Genomic DNA, 16,754 nt, shown 5'->3' on the forward strand with positions numbered 1-16,754 from the left:
TAATCCCAGCCCAGGTTATGAATGTAGCAGATCCTAAGGCTTTTCATTCTGATTTCAAACCCAAGGCCCTCTGGATCCCTCAGACCAGATGCAAGATAGCTCTGATTCAGCCCCACACGTGCTCTATTGGCAAAATGCCCAATTGGTCCCTGGTCCTGCAGATGCACTGGGTGTGGCCATGAGACAGATCGGTAATCTCAACCGCGCGACCAGTGTGGTTGATTTATCATTGGTACACTGTTCGGTTTGCTCTCTTGATTAGACACACCACATCCCACAACGCACTCCAGATCCCTGAGACTCAGCGTATGCCATCAACCGTAGTCCTATACCTCACTTACCGATGCTCCTGCTAACTGTAATTTGGCATCATGGATCTTGGTCTCAGAATCAACTGTGGGGATATTTTGCGCTGGTTTCTTTGAGTTCTGTCAGCCAAGCATCTGCTGTGCACTCTTGTAAATCTCAGCACATCACCTTCAATCTCATGCCTCCTGTCTGCTTGAGAGGGTGCGTCCAAGTTAAACATGGTTTCACCCTTGTAGTTCAGACCCTGCACTGGTTTCCATTCCCTGCTTTGCCTGCTCCTGCTTCCAGGTGTCCTGTGGCCTCATCCTGTCTTTGGAAGTAACAGACCTCTCTTCGGCAAGTGTCCTGTGCCAAAGGCTGGGTGAGTGGAGTTTTACATTTCTCTGTACAAGGGAGCGCGTGTGTGCAGGTTGCACTTCTTCTCTGCCAACTGGGCATCGATGAATCAACACTATCCAGATACATTTCACAGAAATGTGATATTTGCTTAGCTCTTGGTTTCTATACAGCCGTGGTGGGAGGGGTTGTCCAAAGAAACGTGTTTTGACATTGTGTTGATATCTCATTTGCAGTCTTTAAGAATTTTAACAGAATTCATTTCCATGTTTTGGGAGTTATACGAAAATGAAGTTATTTTTTGAAACACACTAAATCGACCTAGAAGCCAGACTTGTCAATTTTGGTAACATTTGGTCAGCTCTACGGAAAACCTAGACAGATAGAATGCAAACTAGCAGTCCAAACTGTTAAAGGGGTCATGTCAGCTCTTTACGGTTGAAGCCTCCGAGACCAACAGGAACCATGAAATAACTATTGGAAACATGAATTAACCCCCAACCTTGGATACACTTAGGCATGTGGTGCCCTTTAGTCCTATTTGTCACCTACTGGCCAATGTTGTCATTTCAAGGGGTAACATACCTCTCTAGGAAAATACAAGAGGAAACAAACCAAATATATACATTTAGGTTTGAATCCAAAAGCACCTAGAGGCATTATAGCTAGGAGAACCCTGCTGCAGTTATGCTTGTCTATGGAGAACCAGGTGTTCTTCTATCAGTGATGAGAACAGTTAATCTTCCGATCATGTTGGGTAAAGCCATTTAACGCAACCAAGTCTGCACCCACATGATATAGTGCCCCCGGGGGCTTGACTCAAGTGAAAGACGATCCACATAAGCTGTGTCATTAATGTCATTGGCGACTTTTACAGTACACTTCACTTTCTGACTTGTACTATTTACCTATACTGTCTTGAAAAACTGAGGCCTAATACAGATTCAAGTTCAGTCAAAGATTCCCCTCACTTACCACACTCCCTTTACCCCAGGGAAGACATAAACACAACATTTGCTGAATCTAGCGGAAGGCCATCGTTTCTAGGTGTGAGCTAAGTATTCAATTCCTATCTATTTCAGCCGAGATTATTTGACCTTTAAGGAGTTCACTGTTGTTCACAGAGTGTGAAGCTGGAGGAACTCTGATTCTAGGAGGGACTTGCCCTTCTCCTAATGGCTTCATTGCCGCTCAGGTACTGAACCTTCAAAATGGATGCGTGAGTGGAGGGGAGGGAAGGGCAAGTGCGTGCTAGCTAGGCCCAAACCTGGGAAAAGGCTTACCTGGGCTTGGTGAATTTTGGTCTGAATGGCTTGGGAAGGCCCCTTGGGACGTGTGGATTCTCACGACCTCTTCCAAGAACAGGAGCGTTTTGATCATTTCTGCCATCTCTTCTCTTGCACACGTCAGGGACCTTGGACCCGTTCTTGGAGAAGAGAATTGAGGAACTTCCTCAAGTCCACGTTGGCACTCCGTATGTTTCTGCCAGTATCAGCGAGGTTCAATATGTCTCCTGAATGTCTTTTGAGCCTGGTATCCTCTACAGCTGTCTCCACGCCAGTATTCTCCATTGTAGCAGAACATCTCTCATCCATGTGTTCGCATCTCTCCTCAATCCGTGCAGCCAGCTTTTCGGCCAGCTTCTCTTCGTGACTCCCCTAAAGTCGACTTCACCAGGACTGGGCAAGTCTGAAAGTACCTCGGAGCCTCACCAGTAAGCTGATGACAGGCAGATCTTCCACTGTCTGCCCTTTCAGGTTCTGGAAACTGACCTGTGAACTCAGGTCTTTGGGCAGCAGAAGTATCTCGAACTTACACAGCTTCCCGGACCAAACACCTAAGCCAAGCTCCACAGAGGCCTGCAGCCCCTCCATCACACTGATCCACCCACAGAACTCGGCCCGGTTACCTAGGATCCAACAGCCACAACAAGCCTCGTGGAACACACCAACATTCCACCTGGAATCCAACCGGTAACTGCCATCCCCAATGGCTGCTGCATCTTGTCAGTGTTGGGGGAGGGGCTGCATCCGACGAGAGGTTCCTAAAGTCAATGTGGTTCTGCCCACTAGCGTCCCATGGGCCTTTCTTCTTCCCTCTTTCCTTTTGTTCAGATCTGTATGCACAGTACCAATGGAGAGAAGTGTGTCCCTTTTCAGTTGAAGGTTTCACACGTCTTTAAACTTTCTAAGAGTTCACAGTACACAGAGACCCAGTAAAGGAGACTTATGTTCCTATAATATCCGTACAACCGGAATACATATGCGTCGCATGATTTCTGCTGAAAAACCCACAATCTCATGACATGGATCTATTGGTTTCATGGGGGCTGAAATTCCAAGAAATGAAACCAACCCCAATGTGCACTTTACTGTCTGTCTCTTTTGCTCTTAGTACACTTTGGCAGAGCTACTTGCCTTTGTTATAGGCTTCTTAGAATTCTTCTCTAAGTAGCATAGAATATGGCATTCCTTCGTCCTGTTGGAAGACATACAAGACTACATCACGGACTAGGAATCCATTGGATTCCAAATCGGCATTTGGGTGAGGTCACGATATGCTCTTATGAATCTATATTTACGAATATGAATGCACGCCTCTGATTTCCGAATACAAGTGTGCTGAGTACATGCAAGCCGCAATACTGGGTTGATGCGTGCTGAATGATCCTTGACATCACCTTGAGTATTTTCTTTTGAATAATCATGTTTCCCATGGTATATGTCAGCCAACCGTACCATTTTGGTGCATGTTTGTTGGTTTGATTCTTTGTTGGTCTGCTTCTCGCTTGTTTGGCAAACACGTCAGGACATGCATCTCTCCTTTCGCTTCAAACAGAGAGTCAAATAAGCTGATTCACTTAAGAGAGTGCTTCCAATCACCTATGATTTCCTGCTTCCCTCTCCAATCTTTAAGGTTTTGATGTCCTCCTTGCCTTCTTCTTGTTTCTTCTTTGCCACTCATGCTCTTCTTGCATTTCCAATAATGGTTTTCTTCTTTCCATTTCATCTTGCTGCTTTTCTATTCCGGGGAGTATTCTCAACCTTCCTTTTAGAAGAAGTTTTGAACTGCTGAATTCTTTTATGATTTGCCGGTCTGTGGATTGCTCTAGCTCTGCCGTTATTAGAAATGGTGGTCATGTGGCATAGGCTACCCTAGGTGGCAGCCTTTGGCCATTCAGGATATGGTCTGTGTCCTGGCACTCCTCCCTGTCCTGCAATATTGCTGCCGAGTTATAAGCTGAAACCCCTCTGGAGGTTCCCTTGTGACTATGTTGTTTCCTCCAGGTGCATTTTAAATCACTGTGATATTCGTGAACTTTGTTGATTGGAATCATACAGCTGCTTGTAGGTCTATTGGGATTCCACCTCCTTTGGATGCTGTGTAATTCCTGAATTCGCATAGATGATTTTTTTCTTGGCTTTCAACAAGTTTCAGTCTGATATTTCTACAGATAAATTTTCAGACATATTTTATTTCTTTATCTCTTGCTTTTCCATCTGGGACTCTTATGAATTCTAGTCTTTCATGCCCTGTCTTAACCCAGGATACAACAGCAATATTTTCATTGTTTTGCACTTGCTTTCCTATGTCCGAATCTGACCGAGGGATTTCTGTTCCCCTGTCTTCACAGTCATTCACGCGTCCCTCTGCATTATCTAGTCTGCTAAGGACTGAATTTTAGCCCTGATATTATCACATCCACTGAGTTTTCTGATATCTTTTGGCTCGTATTTAGACTTTCTCTTCCCCTTTTCTGGTATTCTGCCTTTTGTGATTCTGAGACCCTTTTGTTCTTCAGTGTTTTCCTGACCTCCATTTTCAACACTTGGACTGCATAGCGTTTTGCATTCTAGTTGTGTGAAAGCTTATCTTTTGGGCCTTCAATATCTTTGGAACTGAAAATGGTACTTCCTATTTCTTTTACTGTACTTCTTCATCTCTACTGGTCAGGTAATATCAGGTATCTAATGTAGATTTTTAGGGCTATGTTAAGTGAAAATTTTAGACTCTTGTCTCTACGCAATTCCAAGGGATTTCTGTGAGGACAATTTCTCCTAGACATTGATGCCATATTCTGTTCCTGTGTGTGTTGTCTGGTATATCTCCAATTGCTGGTGTTGCATTTGTTGTGATGAACAACCCATACTATTTCGATTAGCATAACTTCATTTTGATTACGCTTATCTCACAATTCTGAAAGTGCGCAGGACACGGCCTCTTGTGGAAATGAGGATTCTAAAGGTTCTCAGCTCTGCATTCTGCTCTATGTCATTTTGGAGTGTTTCCAAAACAGCAAACTGAGAGTGCGCTTGTGCTTTGTAGTGCCACGGGAATGTCCCAATGAAAGCAGTTCTTCCCAGAGCTTCTCTGTCTACTGAAACACCAGTGGAAGCACATCCATGGATGTCACAAATCAGGGCCTGCTGGAATGATCCCGCAGACCGACCTTGGTGTCCTCGCTGCCGTACCGTGCCGGTGCCATCCAAAATGTAGCATCCGATTTTGGGAGATAGTGCTGAAGGAAATGTTTCCTCTTCTCACGCTGTGGACTTGGACCACTCTACCTTGTCCTATCATCCTTGTGGCACGGGTGCACGAAGGCCACCACAGAGCTTTTGCGCATCCTGTGCCTCAAACCAAATCATAATCCCAGCCCAGGTTATGAATGTAGCAGATCCTAAGGCTTTTCATTCTGATTTCAAACCCAAGGCCCTCTGGATCCCTCAGACCAGATGCACGATAGCTCTGATTCAGCCCCACACGTGCTCTATTGGCAAAATGCCCAATTGGTCCCTGGTCCTGCAGATGCACTGGGTGTGGCCATGAGACAGATCGGTAATCTCAACCGCGCGACCAGTGTGGTTGATTTATCATTGGTACACTGTTCGGTTTGCTCTCTTGATTAGACACACCACATCCCACAACGCACTCCAGATCCCTGAGACTCAGCGTATGCCATCAACCGTAGTCCTATACCTCACTTACCGATGCTCCTGCTAACTGTAATTTGGCATCATGGATCTTGGTCTCAGAATCAACTGTGGGGATATTTTGCGCTGGTTTCTTTGAGTTCTGTCAGCCAAGCATCTGCTGTGCACTCTTGTAAATCTCAGCACATCACCTTCAATCTCATGCCTCCTGTCTGCTTGAGAGGGTGCGTCCAAGTTAAACATGGTTTCACCCTTGTAGTTCAGACCCTGCACTGGTTTCCATTCCCTGCTTTGCCTGCTCCTGCTTCCAGGTGTCCTGTGGCCTCATCCTGTCTTTGGAAGTAACAGACCTCTCTTCGGCAAGTGTCCTGTGCCAAAGGCTGGGTGAGTGGAGTTTTACATTTCTCTGTACAAGGGAGCGCGTGTGTGCAGGTTGCACTTCTTCTCTGCCAACTGGGCATCGATGAATCAACACTATCCAGATACATTTCACAGAAATGTGATATTTGCTTAGCTCTTGGTTTCTATACAGCCGTGGTGGGAGGGGTTGTCCAAAGAAACGTGTTTTGACATTGTGTTGATATCTCATTTGCAGTCTTTAAGAATTTTAACAGAATTCATTTCCATGTTTTGGGAGTTATACGAAAATGAAGTTATTTTTTGAAACACACTAAATCGACCTAGAAGCCAGACTTGTCAATTTTGGTAACATTTGGTCAGCTCTACGGAAAACCTAGACAGATAGAATGCAAACTAGCAGTCCAAACTGTTAAAGGGGTCATGTCAGCTCTTTACGGTTGAAGCCTCCGAGACCAACAGGAACCATGAAATAACTATTGGAAACATGAATTAACCCCCAACCTTGGATACACTTAGGCATGTGGTGCCCTTTAGTCCTATTTGTCACCTACTGGCCAATGTTGTCATTTCAAGGGGTAACATACCTCTCTAGGAAAATACAAGAGGAAACAAACCAAATATATACATTTAGGTTTGAATCCAAAAGCACCTAGAGGCATTATAGCTAGGAGAACCCTGCTGCAGTTATGCTTGTCTATGGAGAACCAGGTGTTCTTCTATCAGTGATGAGAACAGTTAATCTTCCGATCATGTTGGGTAAAGCCATTTAACGCAACCAAGTCTGCACCCACATGATATAGTGCCCCCGGGGGCTTGACTCAAGTGAAAGACGATCCACATAAGCTGTGTCATTAATGTCATTGGCGACTTTTACAGTACACTTCACTTTCTGACTTGTACTATTTACCTATACTGTCTTGAAAAACTGAGGCCTAATACAGATTCAAGTTCAGTCAAAGATTCCCCTCACTTACCACACTCCCTTTACCCCAGGGAAGACATAAACACAACATTTGCTGAATCTAGCGGAAGGCCATCGTTTCTAGGTGTGAGCTAAGTATTCAATTCCTATCTATTTCAGCCGAGATTATTTGACCTTTAAGGAGTTCACTGTTGTTCACAGAGTGTGAAGCTGGAGGAACTCTGATTCTAGGAGGGACTTGCCCTTCTCCTAATGGCTTCATTGCCGCTCAGGTACTGAACCTTCAAAATGGATGCGTGAGTGGAGGGGAGGGAAGGGCAAGTGCGTGCTAGCTAGGCCCAAACCTGGGAAAAGGCTTACCTGGGCTTGGTGAATTTTGGTCTGAATGGCTTGGGAAGGCCCCTTGGGACGTGTGGATTCTCACGACCTCTTCCAAGAACAGGAGCGTTTTGATCATTTCTGCCATCTCTTCTCTTGCACACGTCAGGGACCTTGGACCCGTTCTTGGAGAAGAGAATTGAGGAACTTCCTCAAGTCCACGTTGGCACTCCGTATGTTTCTGCCAGTATCAGCGAGGTTCAATATGTCTCCTGAATGTCTTTTGAGCCTGGTATCCTCTACAGCTGTCTCCACGCCAGTATTCTCCATTGTAGCAGAACATCTCTCATCCATGTGTTCGCATCTCTCCTCAATCCGTGCAGCCAGCTTTTCGGCCAGCTTCTCTTCGTGACTCCCCTAAAGTCGACTTCACCAGGACTGGGCAAGTCTGAAAGTACCTCGGAGCCTCACCAGTAAGCTGATGACAGGCAGATCTTCCACTGTCTGCCCTTTCAGGTTCTGGAAACTGACCTGTGAACTCAGGTCTTTGGGCAGCAGAAGTATCTCGAACTTACACAGCTTCCCGGACCAAACACCTAAGCCAAGCTCCACAGAGGCCTGCAGCCCCTCCATCACACTGATCCACCCACAGAACTCGGCCCGGTTACCTAGGATCCAACAGCCACAACAAGCCTCGTGGAACACACCAACATTCCACCTGGAATCCAACCGGTAACTGCCATCCCCAATGGCTGCTGCATCTTGTCAGTGTTGGGGGAGGGGCTGCATCCGACGAGAGGTTCCTAAAGTCAATGTGGTTCTGCCCACTAGCGTCCCATGGGCCTTTCTTCTTCCCTCTTTCCTTTTGTTCAGATCTGTATGCACAGTACCAATGGAGAGAAGTGTGTCCCTTTTCAGTTGAAGGTTTCACACGTCTTTAAACTTTCTAAGAGTTCACAGTACACAGAGACCCAGTAAAGGAGACTTATGTTCCTATAATATCCGTACAACCGGAATACATATGCGTCGCATGATTTCTGCTGAAAAACCCACAATCTCATGACATGGATCTATTGGTTTCATGGGGGCTGAAATTCCAAGAAATGAAACCAACCCCAATGTGCACTTTACTGTCTGTCTCTTTTGCTCTTAGTACACTTTGGCAGAGCTACTTGCCTTTGTTATAGGCTTCTTAGAATTCTTCTCTAAGTAGCATAGAATATGGCATTCCTTCGTCCTGTTGGAAGACATACAAGACTACATCACGGACTAGGAATCCATTGGATTCCAAATCGGCATTTGGGTGAGGTCACGATATGCTCTTATGAATCTATATTTACGAATATGAATGCACGCCTCTGATTTCCGAATACAAGTGTGCTGAGTACATGCAAGCCGCAATACTGGGTTGATGCGTGCTGAATGATCCTTGACATCACCTTGAGTATTTTCTTTTGAATAATCATGTTTCCCATGGTATATGTCAGCCAACCGTACCATTTTGGTGCATGTTTGTTGGTTTGATTCTTTGTTGGTCTGCTTCTCGCTTGTTTGGCAAACACGTCAGGACATGCATCTCTCCTTTCGCTTCAAACAGAGAGTCAAATAAGCTGATTCACTTAAGAGAGTGCTTCCAATCACCTATGATTTCCTGCTTCCCTCTCCAATCTTTAAGGTTTTGATGTCCTCCTTGCCTTCTTCTTGTTTCTTCTTTGCCACTCATGCTCTTCTTGCATTTCCAATAATGGTTTTCTTCTTTCCATTTCATCTTGCTGCTTTTCTATTCCGGGGAGTATTCTCAACCTTCCTTTTAGAAGAAGTTTTGAACTGCTGAATTCTTTTATGATTTGCCGGTCTGTGGATTGCTCTAGCTCTGCCGTTATTAGAAATGGTGGTCATGTGGCATAGGCTACCCTAGGTGGCAGCCTTTGGCCATTCAGGATATGGTCTGTGTCCTGGCACTCCTCCCTGTCCTGCAATATTGCTGCCGAGTTATAAGCTGAAACCCCTCTGGAGGTTCCCTTGTGACTATGTTGTTTCCTCCAGGTGCATTTTAAATCACTGTGATATTCGTGAACTTTGTTGATTGGAATCATACAGCTGCTTGTAGGTCTATTGGGATTCCACCTCCTTTGGATGCTGTGTAATTCCTGAATTCGCATAGATGATTTTTTCTTGGCTTTCAACAAGTTTCAGTCTGATATTTCTACAGATAAATTTTCAGACATATTTTATTTCTTTATCTCTTGCTTTTCCATCTGGGACTCTTATGAATTCTAGTCTTTCATGCCCTGTCTTAACCCAGGATACAACAGCAATATTTTCATTGTTTTGCACTTGCTTTCCTATGTCCGAATCTGACCGAGGGATTTCTGTTCCCCTGTCTTCACAGTCATTCACGCGTCCCTCTGCATTATCTAGTCTGCTAAGGACTGAATTTTAGCCCTGATATTATCACATCCACTGAGTTTTCTGATATCTTTTGGCTCGTATTTAGACTTTCTCTTCCCCTTTTCTGGTATTCTGCCTTTTGTGATTCTGAGACCCTTTTGTTCTTCAGTGTTTTCCTGACCTCCATTTTCAACACTTGGACTGCATAGCGTTTTGCATTCTAGTTGTTTGAAAGCTTATCTTTTGGGCCTTCAATATCTTTGGAACTGAAAATGGTACTTCCTATTTCTTTTACTGTACTTCTTCATCTCTACTGGTCAGGTAATATCAGGTATCTAATGTAGATTTTTAGGGCTATGTTAAGTGAAAATTTTAGACTCTTGTCTCTACGCAATTCCAAGGGATTTCTGTGAGGACAATTTCTCCTAGACATTGATGCCATATTCTGTTCCTGTGTGTGTTGTCTGGTATATCTCCAATTGCTGGTGTTGCATTTGTTGTGATGAACAACCCATACTATTTCGATTAGCATAACTTCATTTTGATTACGCTTATCTCACAATTCTGAAAGTGCGCAGGACACGGCCTCTTGTGGAAATGAGGATTCTAAAGGTTCTCAGCTCTGCATTCTGCTCTATGTCATTTTGGAGTGTTTCCAAAACAGCAAACTGAGAGTGCGCTTGTGCTTTGTAGTGCCACGGGAATGTCCCAATGAAAGCAGTTCTTCCCAGAGCTTCTCTGTCTACTGAAACACCAGTGGAAGCACATCCATGGATGTCACAAATCAGGGCCTGCTGGAATGATCCCGCAGACCGACCTTGGTGTCCTCGCTGCCGTACCGTGCCGGTGCCATCCAAAATGTAGCATCCGATTTTGGGAGATAGTGCTGAAGGAAATGTTTCCTCTTCTCACGCTGTGGACTTGGACCACTCTACCTTGTCCTATCATCCTTGTGGCACGGGTGCACGAAGGCCACCACAGAGCTTTTGCGCATCCTGTGCCTCAAACCAAATCATAATCCCAGCCCAGGTTATGAATGTAGCAGATCCTAAGGCTTTTCATTCTGATTTCAAACCCAAGGCCCTCTGGATCCCTCAGACCAGATGCACGATAGCTCTGATTCAGCCCCACACGTGCTCTATTGGCAAAATGCCCAATTGGTCCCTGGTCCTGCAGATGCACTGGGTGTGGCCATGAGACAGATCGGTAATCTCAACCGCGCGACCAGTGTGGTTGATTTATCATTGGTACACTGTTCGGTTTGCTCTCTTGATTAGACACACCACATCCCACAACGCACTCCAGATCCCTGAGACTCAGCGTATGCCATCAACCGTAGTCCTATACCTCACTTACCGATGCTCCTGCTAACTGTAATTTGGCATCATGGATCTTGGTCTCAGAATCAACTGTGGGGATATTTTGCGCTGGTTTCTTTGAGTTCTGTCAGCCAAGCATCTGCTGTGCACTCTTGTAAATCTCAGCACATCACCTTCAATCTCATGCCTCCTGTCTGCTTGAGAGGGTGCGTCCAAGTTAAACATGGTTTCACCCTTGTAGTTCAGACCCTGCACTGGTTTCCATTCCCTGCTTTGCCTGCTCCTGCTTCCAGGTGTCCTGTGGCCTCATCCTGTCTTTGGAAGTAACAGACCTCTCTTCGGCAAGTGTCCTGTGCCAAAGGCTGGGTGAGTGGAGTTTTACATTTCTCTGTACAAGGGAGCGCGTGTGTGCAGGTTGCACTTCTTCTCTGCCAACTGGGCATCGATGAATCAACACTATCCAGATACATTTCACAGAAATGTGATATTTGCTTAGCTCTTGGTTTCTATACAGCCGTGGTGGGAGGGGTTGTCCAAAGAAACGTGTTTTGACATTGTGTTGATATCTCATTTGCAGTCTTTAAGAATTTTAACAGAATTCATTTCCATGTTTTGGGAGTTATACGAAAATGAAGTTATTTTTTGAAACACACTAAATCGACCTAGAAGCCAGACTTGTCAATTTTGGTAACATTTGGTCAGCTCTACGGAAAACCTAGACAGATAGAATGCAAACTAGCAGTCCAAACTGTTAAAGGGGTCATGTCAGCTCTTTACGGTTGAAGCCTCCGAGACCAACAGGAACCATGAAATAACTATTGGAAACATGAATTAACCCCCAACCTTGGATACACTTAGGCATGTGGTGCCCTTTAGTCCTATTTGTCACCTACTGGCCAATGTTGTCATTTCAAGGGGTAACATACCTCTCTAGGAAAATACAAGAGGAAACAAACCAAATATATACATTTAGGTTTGAATCCAAAAGCACCTAGAGGCATTATAGCTAGGAGAACCCTGCTGCAGTTATGCTTGTCTATGGAGAACCAGGTGTTCTTCTATCAGTGATGAGAACAGTTAATCTTCCGATCATGTTGGGTAAAGCCATTTAACGCAACCAAGTCTGCACCCACATGATATAGTGCCCCCGGGGGCTTGACTCAAGTGAAAGACGATCCACATAAGCTGTGTCATTAATGTCATTGGCGACTTTTACAGTACACTTCACTTTCTGACTTGTACTATTTACCTATACTGTCTTGAAAAACTGAGGCCTAATACAGATTCAAGTTCAGTCAAAGATTCCCCTCACTTACCACACTCCCTTTACCCCAGGGAAGACATAAACACAACATTTGCTGAATCTAGCGGAAGGCCATCGTTTCTAGGTGTGAGCTAAGTATTCAATTCCTATCTATTTCAGCCGAGATTATTTGACCTTTAAGGAGTTCACTGTTGTTCACAGAGTGTGAAGCTGGAGGAACTCTGATTCTAGGAGGGACTTGCCCTTCTCCTAATGGCTTCATTGCCGCTCAGGTACTGAACCTTCAAAATGGATGCGTGAGTGGAGGGGAGGGAAGGGCAAGTGCGTGCTAGCTAGGCCCAAACCTGGGAAAAGGCTTACCTGGGCTTGGTGAATTTTGGTCTGAATGGCTTGGGAAGGCCCCTTGGGACGTGTGGATTCTCACGACCTCTTCCAAGAACAGGAGCGTTTTGATCATTTCTGCCATCTCTTCTCTTGCACACGTCAGGGACCTTGGACCCGTTCTTGGAGAAGAGAATTGAGGAACTTCCTCAAGTCCACGTTGGCACTCCGTATGTTTCTGCCAGTATCAGCGAGGTTCAATATGTCTCCTGAATGTCTTTTGAGCCTGGTATCCTCTACAGCTGTCTCCACGCCAGTATTCTCCATTGTAGCAGAACATCTCTCATCCATGTGTTCGCATCTCTCCTCAATGCGTGCAGCCAGCTTTTCGGCCAGCTTCTCTTCGTGACTCCCCTAAAGTCGACTTCACCAGGACTGGGCAAGTCTGAAAGTACCTCGGAGCCTCACCAGTAAGCTGATGACAGGCAGATCTTCCACTGTCTGCCCTTTCAGGTTCTGGAAACTGACCTGTGAACTCAGGTCTTTGGGCAGCAGAAGTATCTCGAACTTACACAGCTTCCCGGACCAAACACCTAAGCCAAGCTCCACAGAGGCCTGCAGCCCCTCCATCACACTGATCCACCCACAGAACTCGGCCCGGTTACCTAGGATCCAACAGCCACAACAAGCCTCGTGGAACACACCAACATTCCACCTGGAATCCAACCGGTAACTGCCATCCCCAATGGCTGCTGCATCTTGTCAGTGTTGGGGGAGGGGCTGCATCCGACGAGAGGTTCCTAAAGTCAATGTGGTTCTGCCCACTAGCGTCCCATGGGCCTTTCTTCTTCCCTCTTTCCTTTTGTTCAGATCTGTATGCACAGTACCAATGGAGAGAAGTGTGTCCCTTTTCAGTTGAAGGTTTCACACGTCTTTAAACTTTCTAAGAGTTCACAGTACACAGAGACCCAGTAAAGGAGACTTATGTTCCTATAATATCCGTACAACCGGAATACATATGCGTCGCATGATTTCTGCTGAAAAACCCACAATCTCATGACATGGATCTATTGGTTTCATGGGGGCTGAAATTCCAAGAAATGAAACCAACCCCAATGTGCACTTTACTGTCTGTCTCTTTTGCTCTTAGTACACTTTGGCAGAGCTACTTGCCTTTGTTATAGGCTTCTTAGAATTCTTCTCTAAGTAGCATAGAATATGGCATTCCTTCGTCCTGTTGGAAGACATACAAGACTACATCACGGACTAGGAATCCATTGGATTCCAAATCGGCATTTGGGTGAGGTCACGATATGCTCTTATGAATCTATATTTACGAATATGAATGCACGCCTCTGATTTCCGAATACAAGTGTGCTGAGTACATGCAAGCCGCAATACTGGGTTGATGCGTGCTGAATGATCCTTGACATCACCTTGAGTATTTTCTTTTGAATAATCATGTTTCCCATGGTATATGTCAGCCAACCGTACCATTTTGGTGCATGTTTGTTGGTTTGATTCTTTGTTGGTCTGCTTCTCGCTTGTTTGGCAAACACGTCAGGACATGCATCTCTCCTTTCGCTTCAAACAGAGAGTCAAATAAGCTGATTCACTTAAGAGAGTGCTTCCAATCACCTATGATTTCCTGCTTCCCTCTCCAATCTTTAAGGTTTTGATGTCCTCCTTGCCTTCTTCTTGTTTCTTCTTTGCCACTCATGCTCTTCTTGCATTTCCAATAATGGTTTTCTTCTTTCCATTTCATCTTGCTGCTTTTCTATTCCGGGGAGTATTCTCAACCTTCCTTTTAGAAGAAGTTTTGAACTGCTGAATTCTTTTATGATTTGCCGGTCTGTGGATTGCTCTAGCTCTGCCGTTATTAGAAATGGTGGTCATGTGGCATAGGCTACCCTAGGTGGCAGCCTTTGGCCATTCAGGATATGGTCTGTGTCCTGGCACTCCTCCCTGTCCTGCAATATTGCTGCCGAGTTATAAGCTGAAACCCCTCTGGAGGTTCCCTTGTGACTATGTTGTTTCCTCCAGGTGCATTTTAAATCACTGTGATATTCGTGAACTTTGTTGATTGGAATCATACAGCTGCTTGTAGGTCTATTGGGATTCCACCTCCTTTGGATGCTGTGTAATTCCTGAATTCGCATAGATGATTTTTTCTTGGCTTTCAACAAGTTTCAGTCTGATATTTCTACAGATAAATTTTCAGACATATTTTATTTCTTTATCTCTTGCTTTTCCATCTGGGACTCTTATGAATTCTAGTCTTTCATGCCCTGTCTTAACCCAGGATACAACAGCAATATTTTCATTGTTTTGCACTTGCTTTCCTATGTCCGAATCTGACCGAGGGATTTCTGTTCCCCTGTCTTCACAGTCATTCACGCGTCCCTCTGCATTATCTAGTCTGCTAAGGACTGAATTTTAGCCCTGATATTATCACATCCACTGAGTTTTCTGATATCTTTTGGCTCGTATTTAGACTTTCTCTTCCCCTTTTCTGGTATTCTGCCTTTTGTGATTCTGAGACCCTTTTGTTCTTCAGTGTTTTCCTGACCTCCATTTTCAACACTTGGACTGCATAGCGTTTTGCATTCTAGTTGTTTGAAAGCTTATCTTTTGGGCCTTCAATATCTTTGGAACTGAAAATGGTACTTCCTATTTCTTTTACTGTACTTCTTCATCTCTACTGGTCAGGTAATATCAGGTATCTAATGTAGATTTTTAGGGCTATGTTAAGTGAAAATTTTAGACTCTTGTCTCTACGCAATTCCAAGGGATTTCTGTGAGGACAATTTCTCCTAGACATTGATGCCATATTCTGTTCCTGTGTGTGTTGTCTGGTATATCTCCAATTGCTGGTGTTGCATTTGTTGTGATGAACAACCCATACTATTTCGATTAGCATAACTTCATTTTGATTACGCTTATCTCACAATTCTGAAAGTGCGCAGGACACGGCCTCTTGTGGAAATGAGGATTCTAAAGGTTCTCAGCTCTGCATTCTGCTCTATGTCATTTTGGAGTGTTTCCAAAACAGCAAACTGAGAGTGCGCTTGTGCTTTGTAGTGCCACGGGAATGTCCCAATGAAAGCAGTTCTTCCCAGAGCTTCTCTGTCTACTGAAACACCAGTGGAAGCACATCCATGGATGTCACAAATCAGGGCCTGCTGGAATGATCCCGCAGACCGACCTTGGTGTCCTCGCTGCCGTACCGTGCCGGTGCCATCCAAAATGTAGCATCCGATTTTGGGAGATAGTGCTGAAGGAAATGTTTCCTCTTCTCACGCTGTGGACTTGGACCACTCTACCTTGTCCTATCATCCTTGTGGCACGGGTGCACGAAGGCCACCACAGAGCTTTTGCGCATCCTGTGCCTCAAACCAAATCATAATCCCAGCCCAGGTTATGAATGTAGCAGATCCTAAGGCTTTTCATTCTGATTTCAAACCCAAGGCCCTCTGGATCCCTCAGACCAGATGCACGATAGCTCTGATTCAGCCCCACACGTGCTCTATTGGCAAAATGCCCAATTGGTCCCTGGTCCTGCAGATGCACTGGGTGTGGCCATGAGACAGATCGGTAATCTCAACCGCGCGACCAGTGTGGTTGATTTATCATTGGTACACTGTTCGGTTTGCTCTCTTGATTAGACACACCACATCCCACAACGCACTCCAGATCCCTGAGACTCAGCGTATGCCATCAACCGTAGTCCTATACCTCACTTACCGATGCTCCTGCTAACTGTAATTTGGCATCATGGATCTTGGTCTCAGAATCAACTGTGGGGATATTTTGCGCTGGTTTCTTTGAGTTCTGTCAGCCAAGCATCTGCTGTGCACTCTTGTAAATCTCAGCACATCACCTTCAATCTCATGCCTCCTGTCTGCTTGAGAGGGTGCGTCCAAGTTAAACATGGTTTCACCCTTGTAGTTCAGACCCTGCACTGGTTTCCATTCCCTGCTTTGCCTGCTCCTGCTTCCAGGTGTCCTGTGGCCTCATCCTGTCTTTGGAAGTAACAGACCTCTCTTCGGCAAGTGTCCTGTGCCAAAGGCTGGGTGAGTGGAGTTTTACATTTCTCTGTACAAGGGAGCGCGTGTGTGCAGGTTGCACTTCTTCTCTGCCAACTGGGCATCGATGAATCAACACTATCCAGATACATTTCACAGAAATGTGATATTTGCTTAGCTCTTGGTTTCTATACAGCCGTGGTGGGAGGGGTTGTCCAAAGAAACGTGTTTTGACATTGTGTTGATATCTCATTT

Source organism: Vicugna pacos, unplaced genomic scaffold (assembly GCF_048564905.1).
Source record: "Vicugna pacos unplaced genomic scaffold, VicPac4 scaffold_20, whole genome shotgun sequence".
Classification (NCBI taxonomy): Eukaryota; Metazoa; Chordata; class Mammalia; order Artiodactyla; family Camelidae; genus Vicugna; species Vicugna pacos.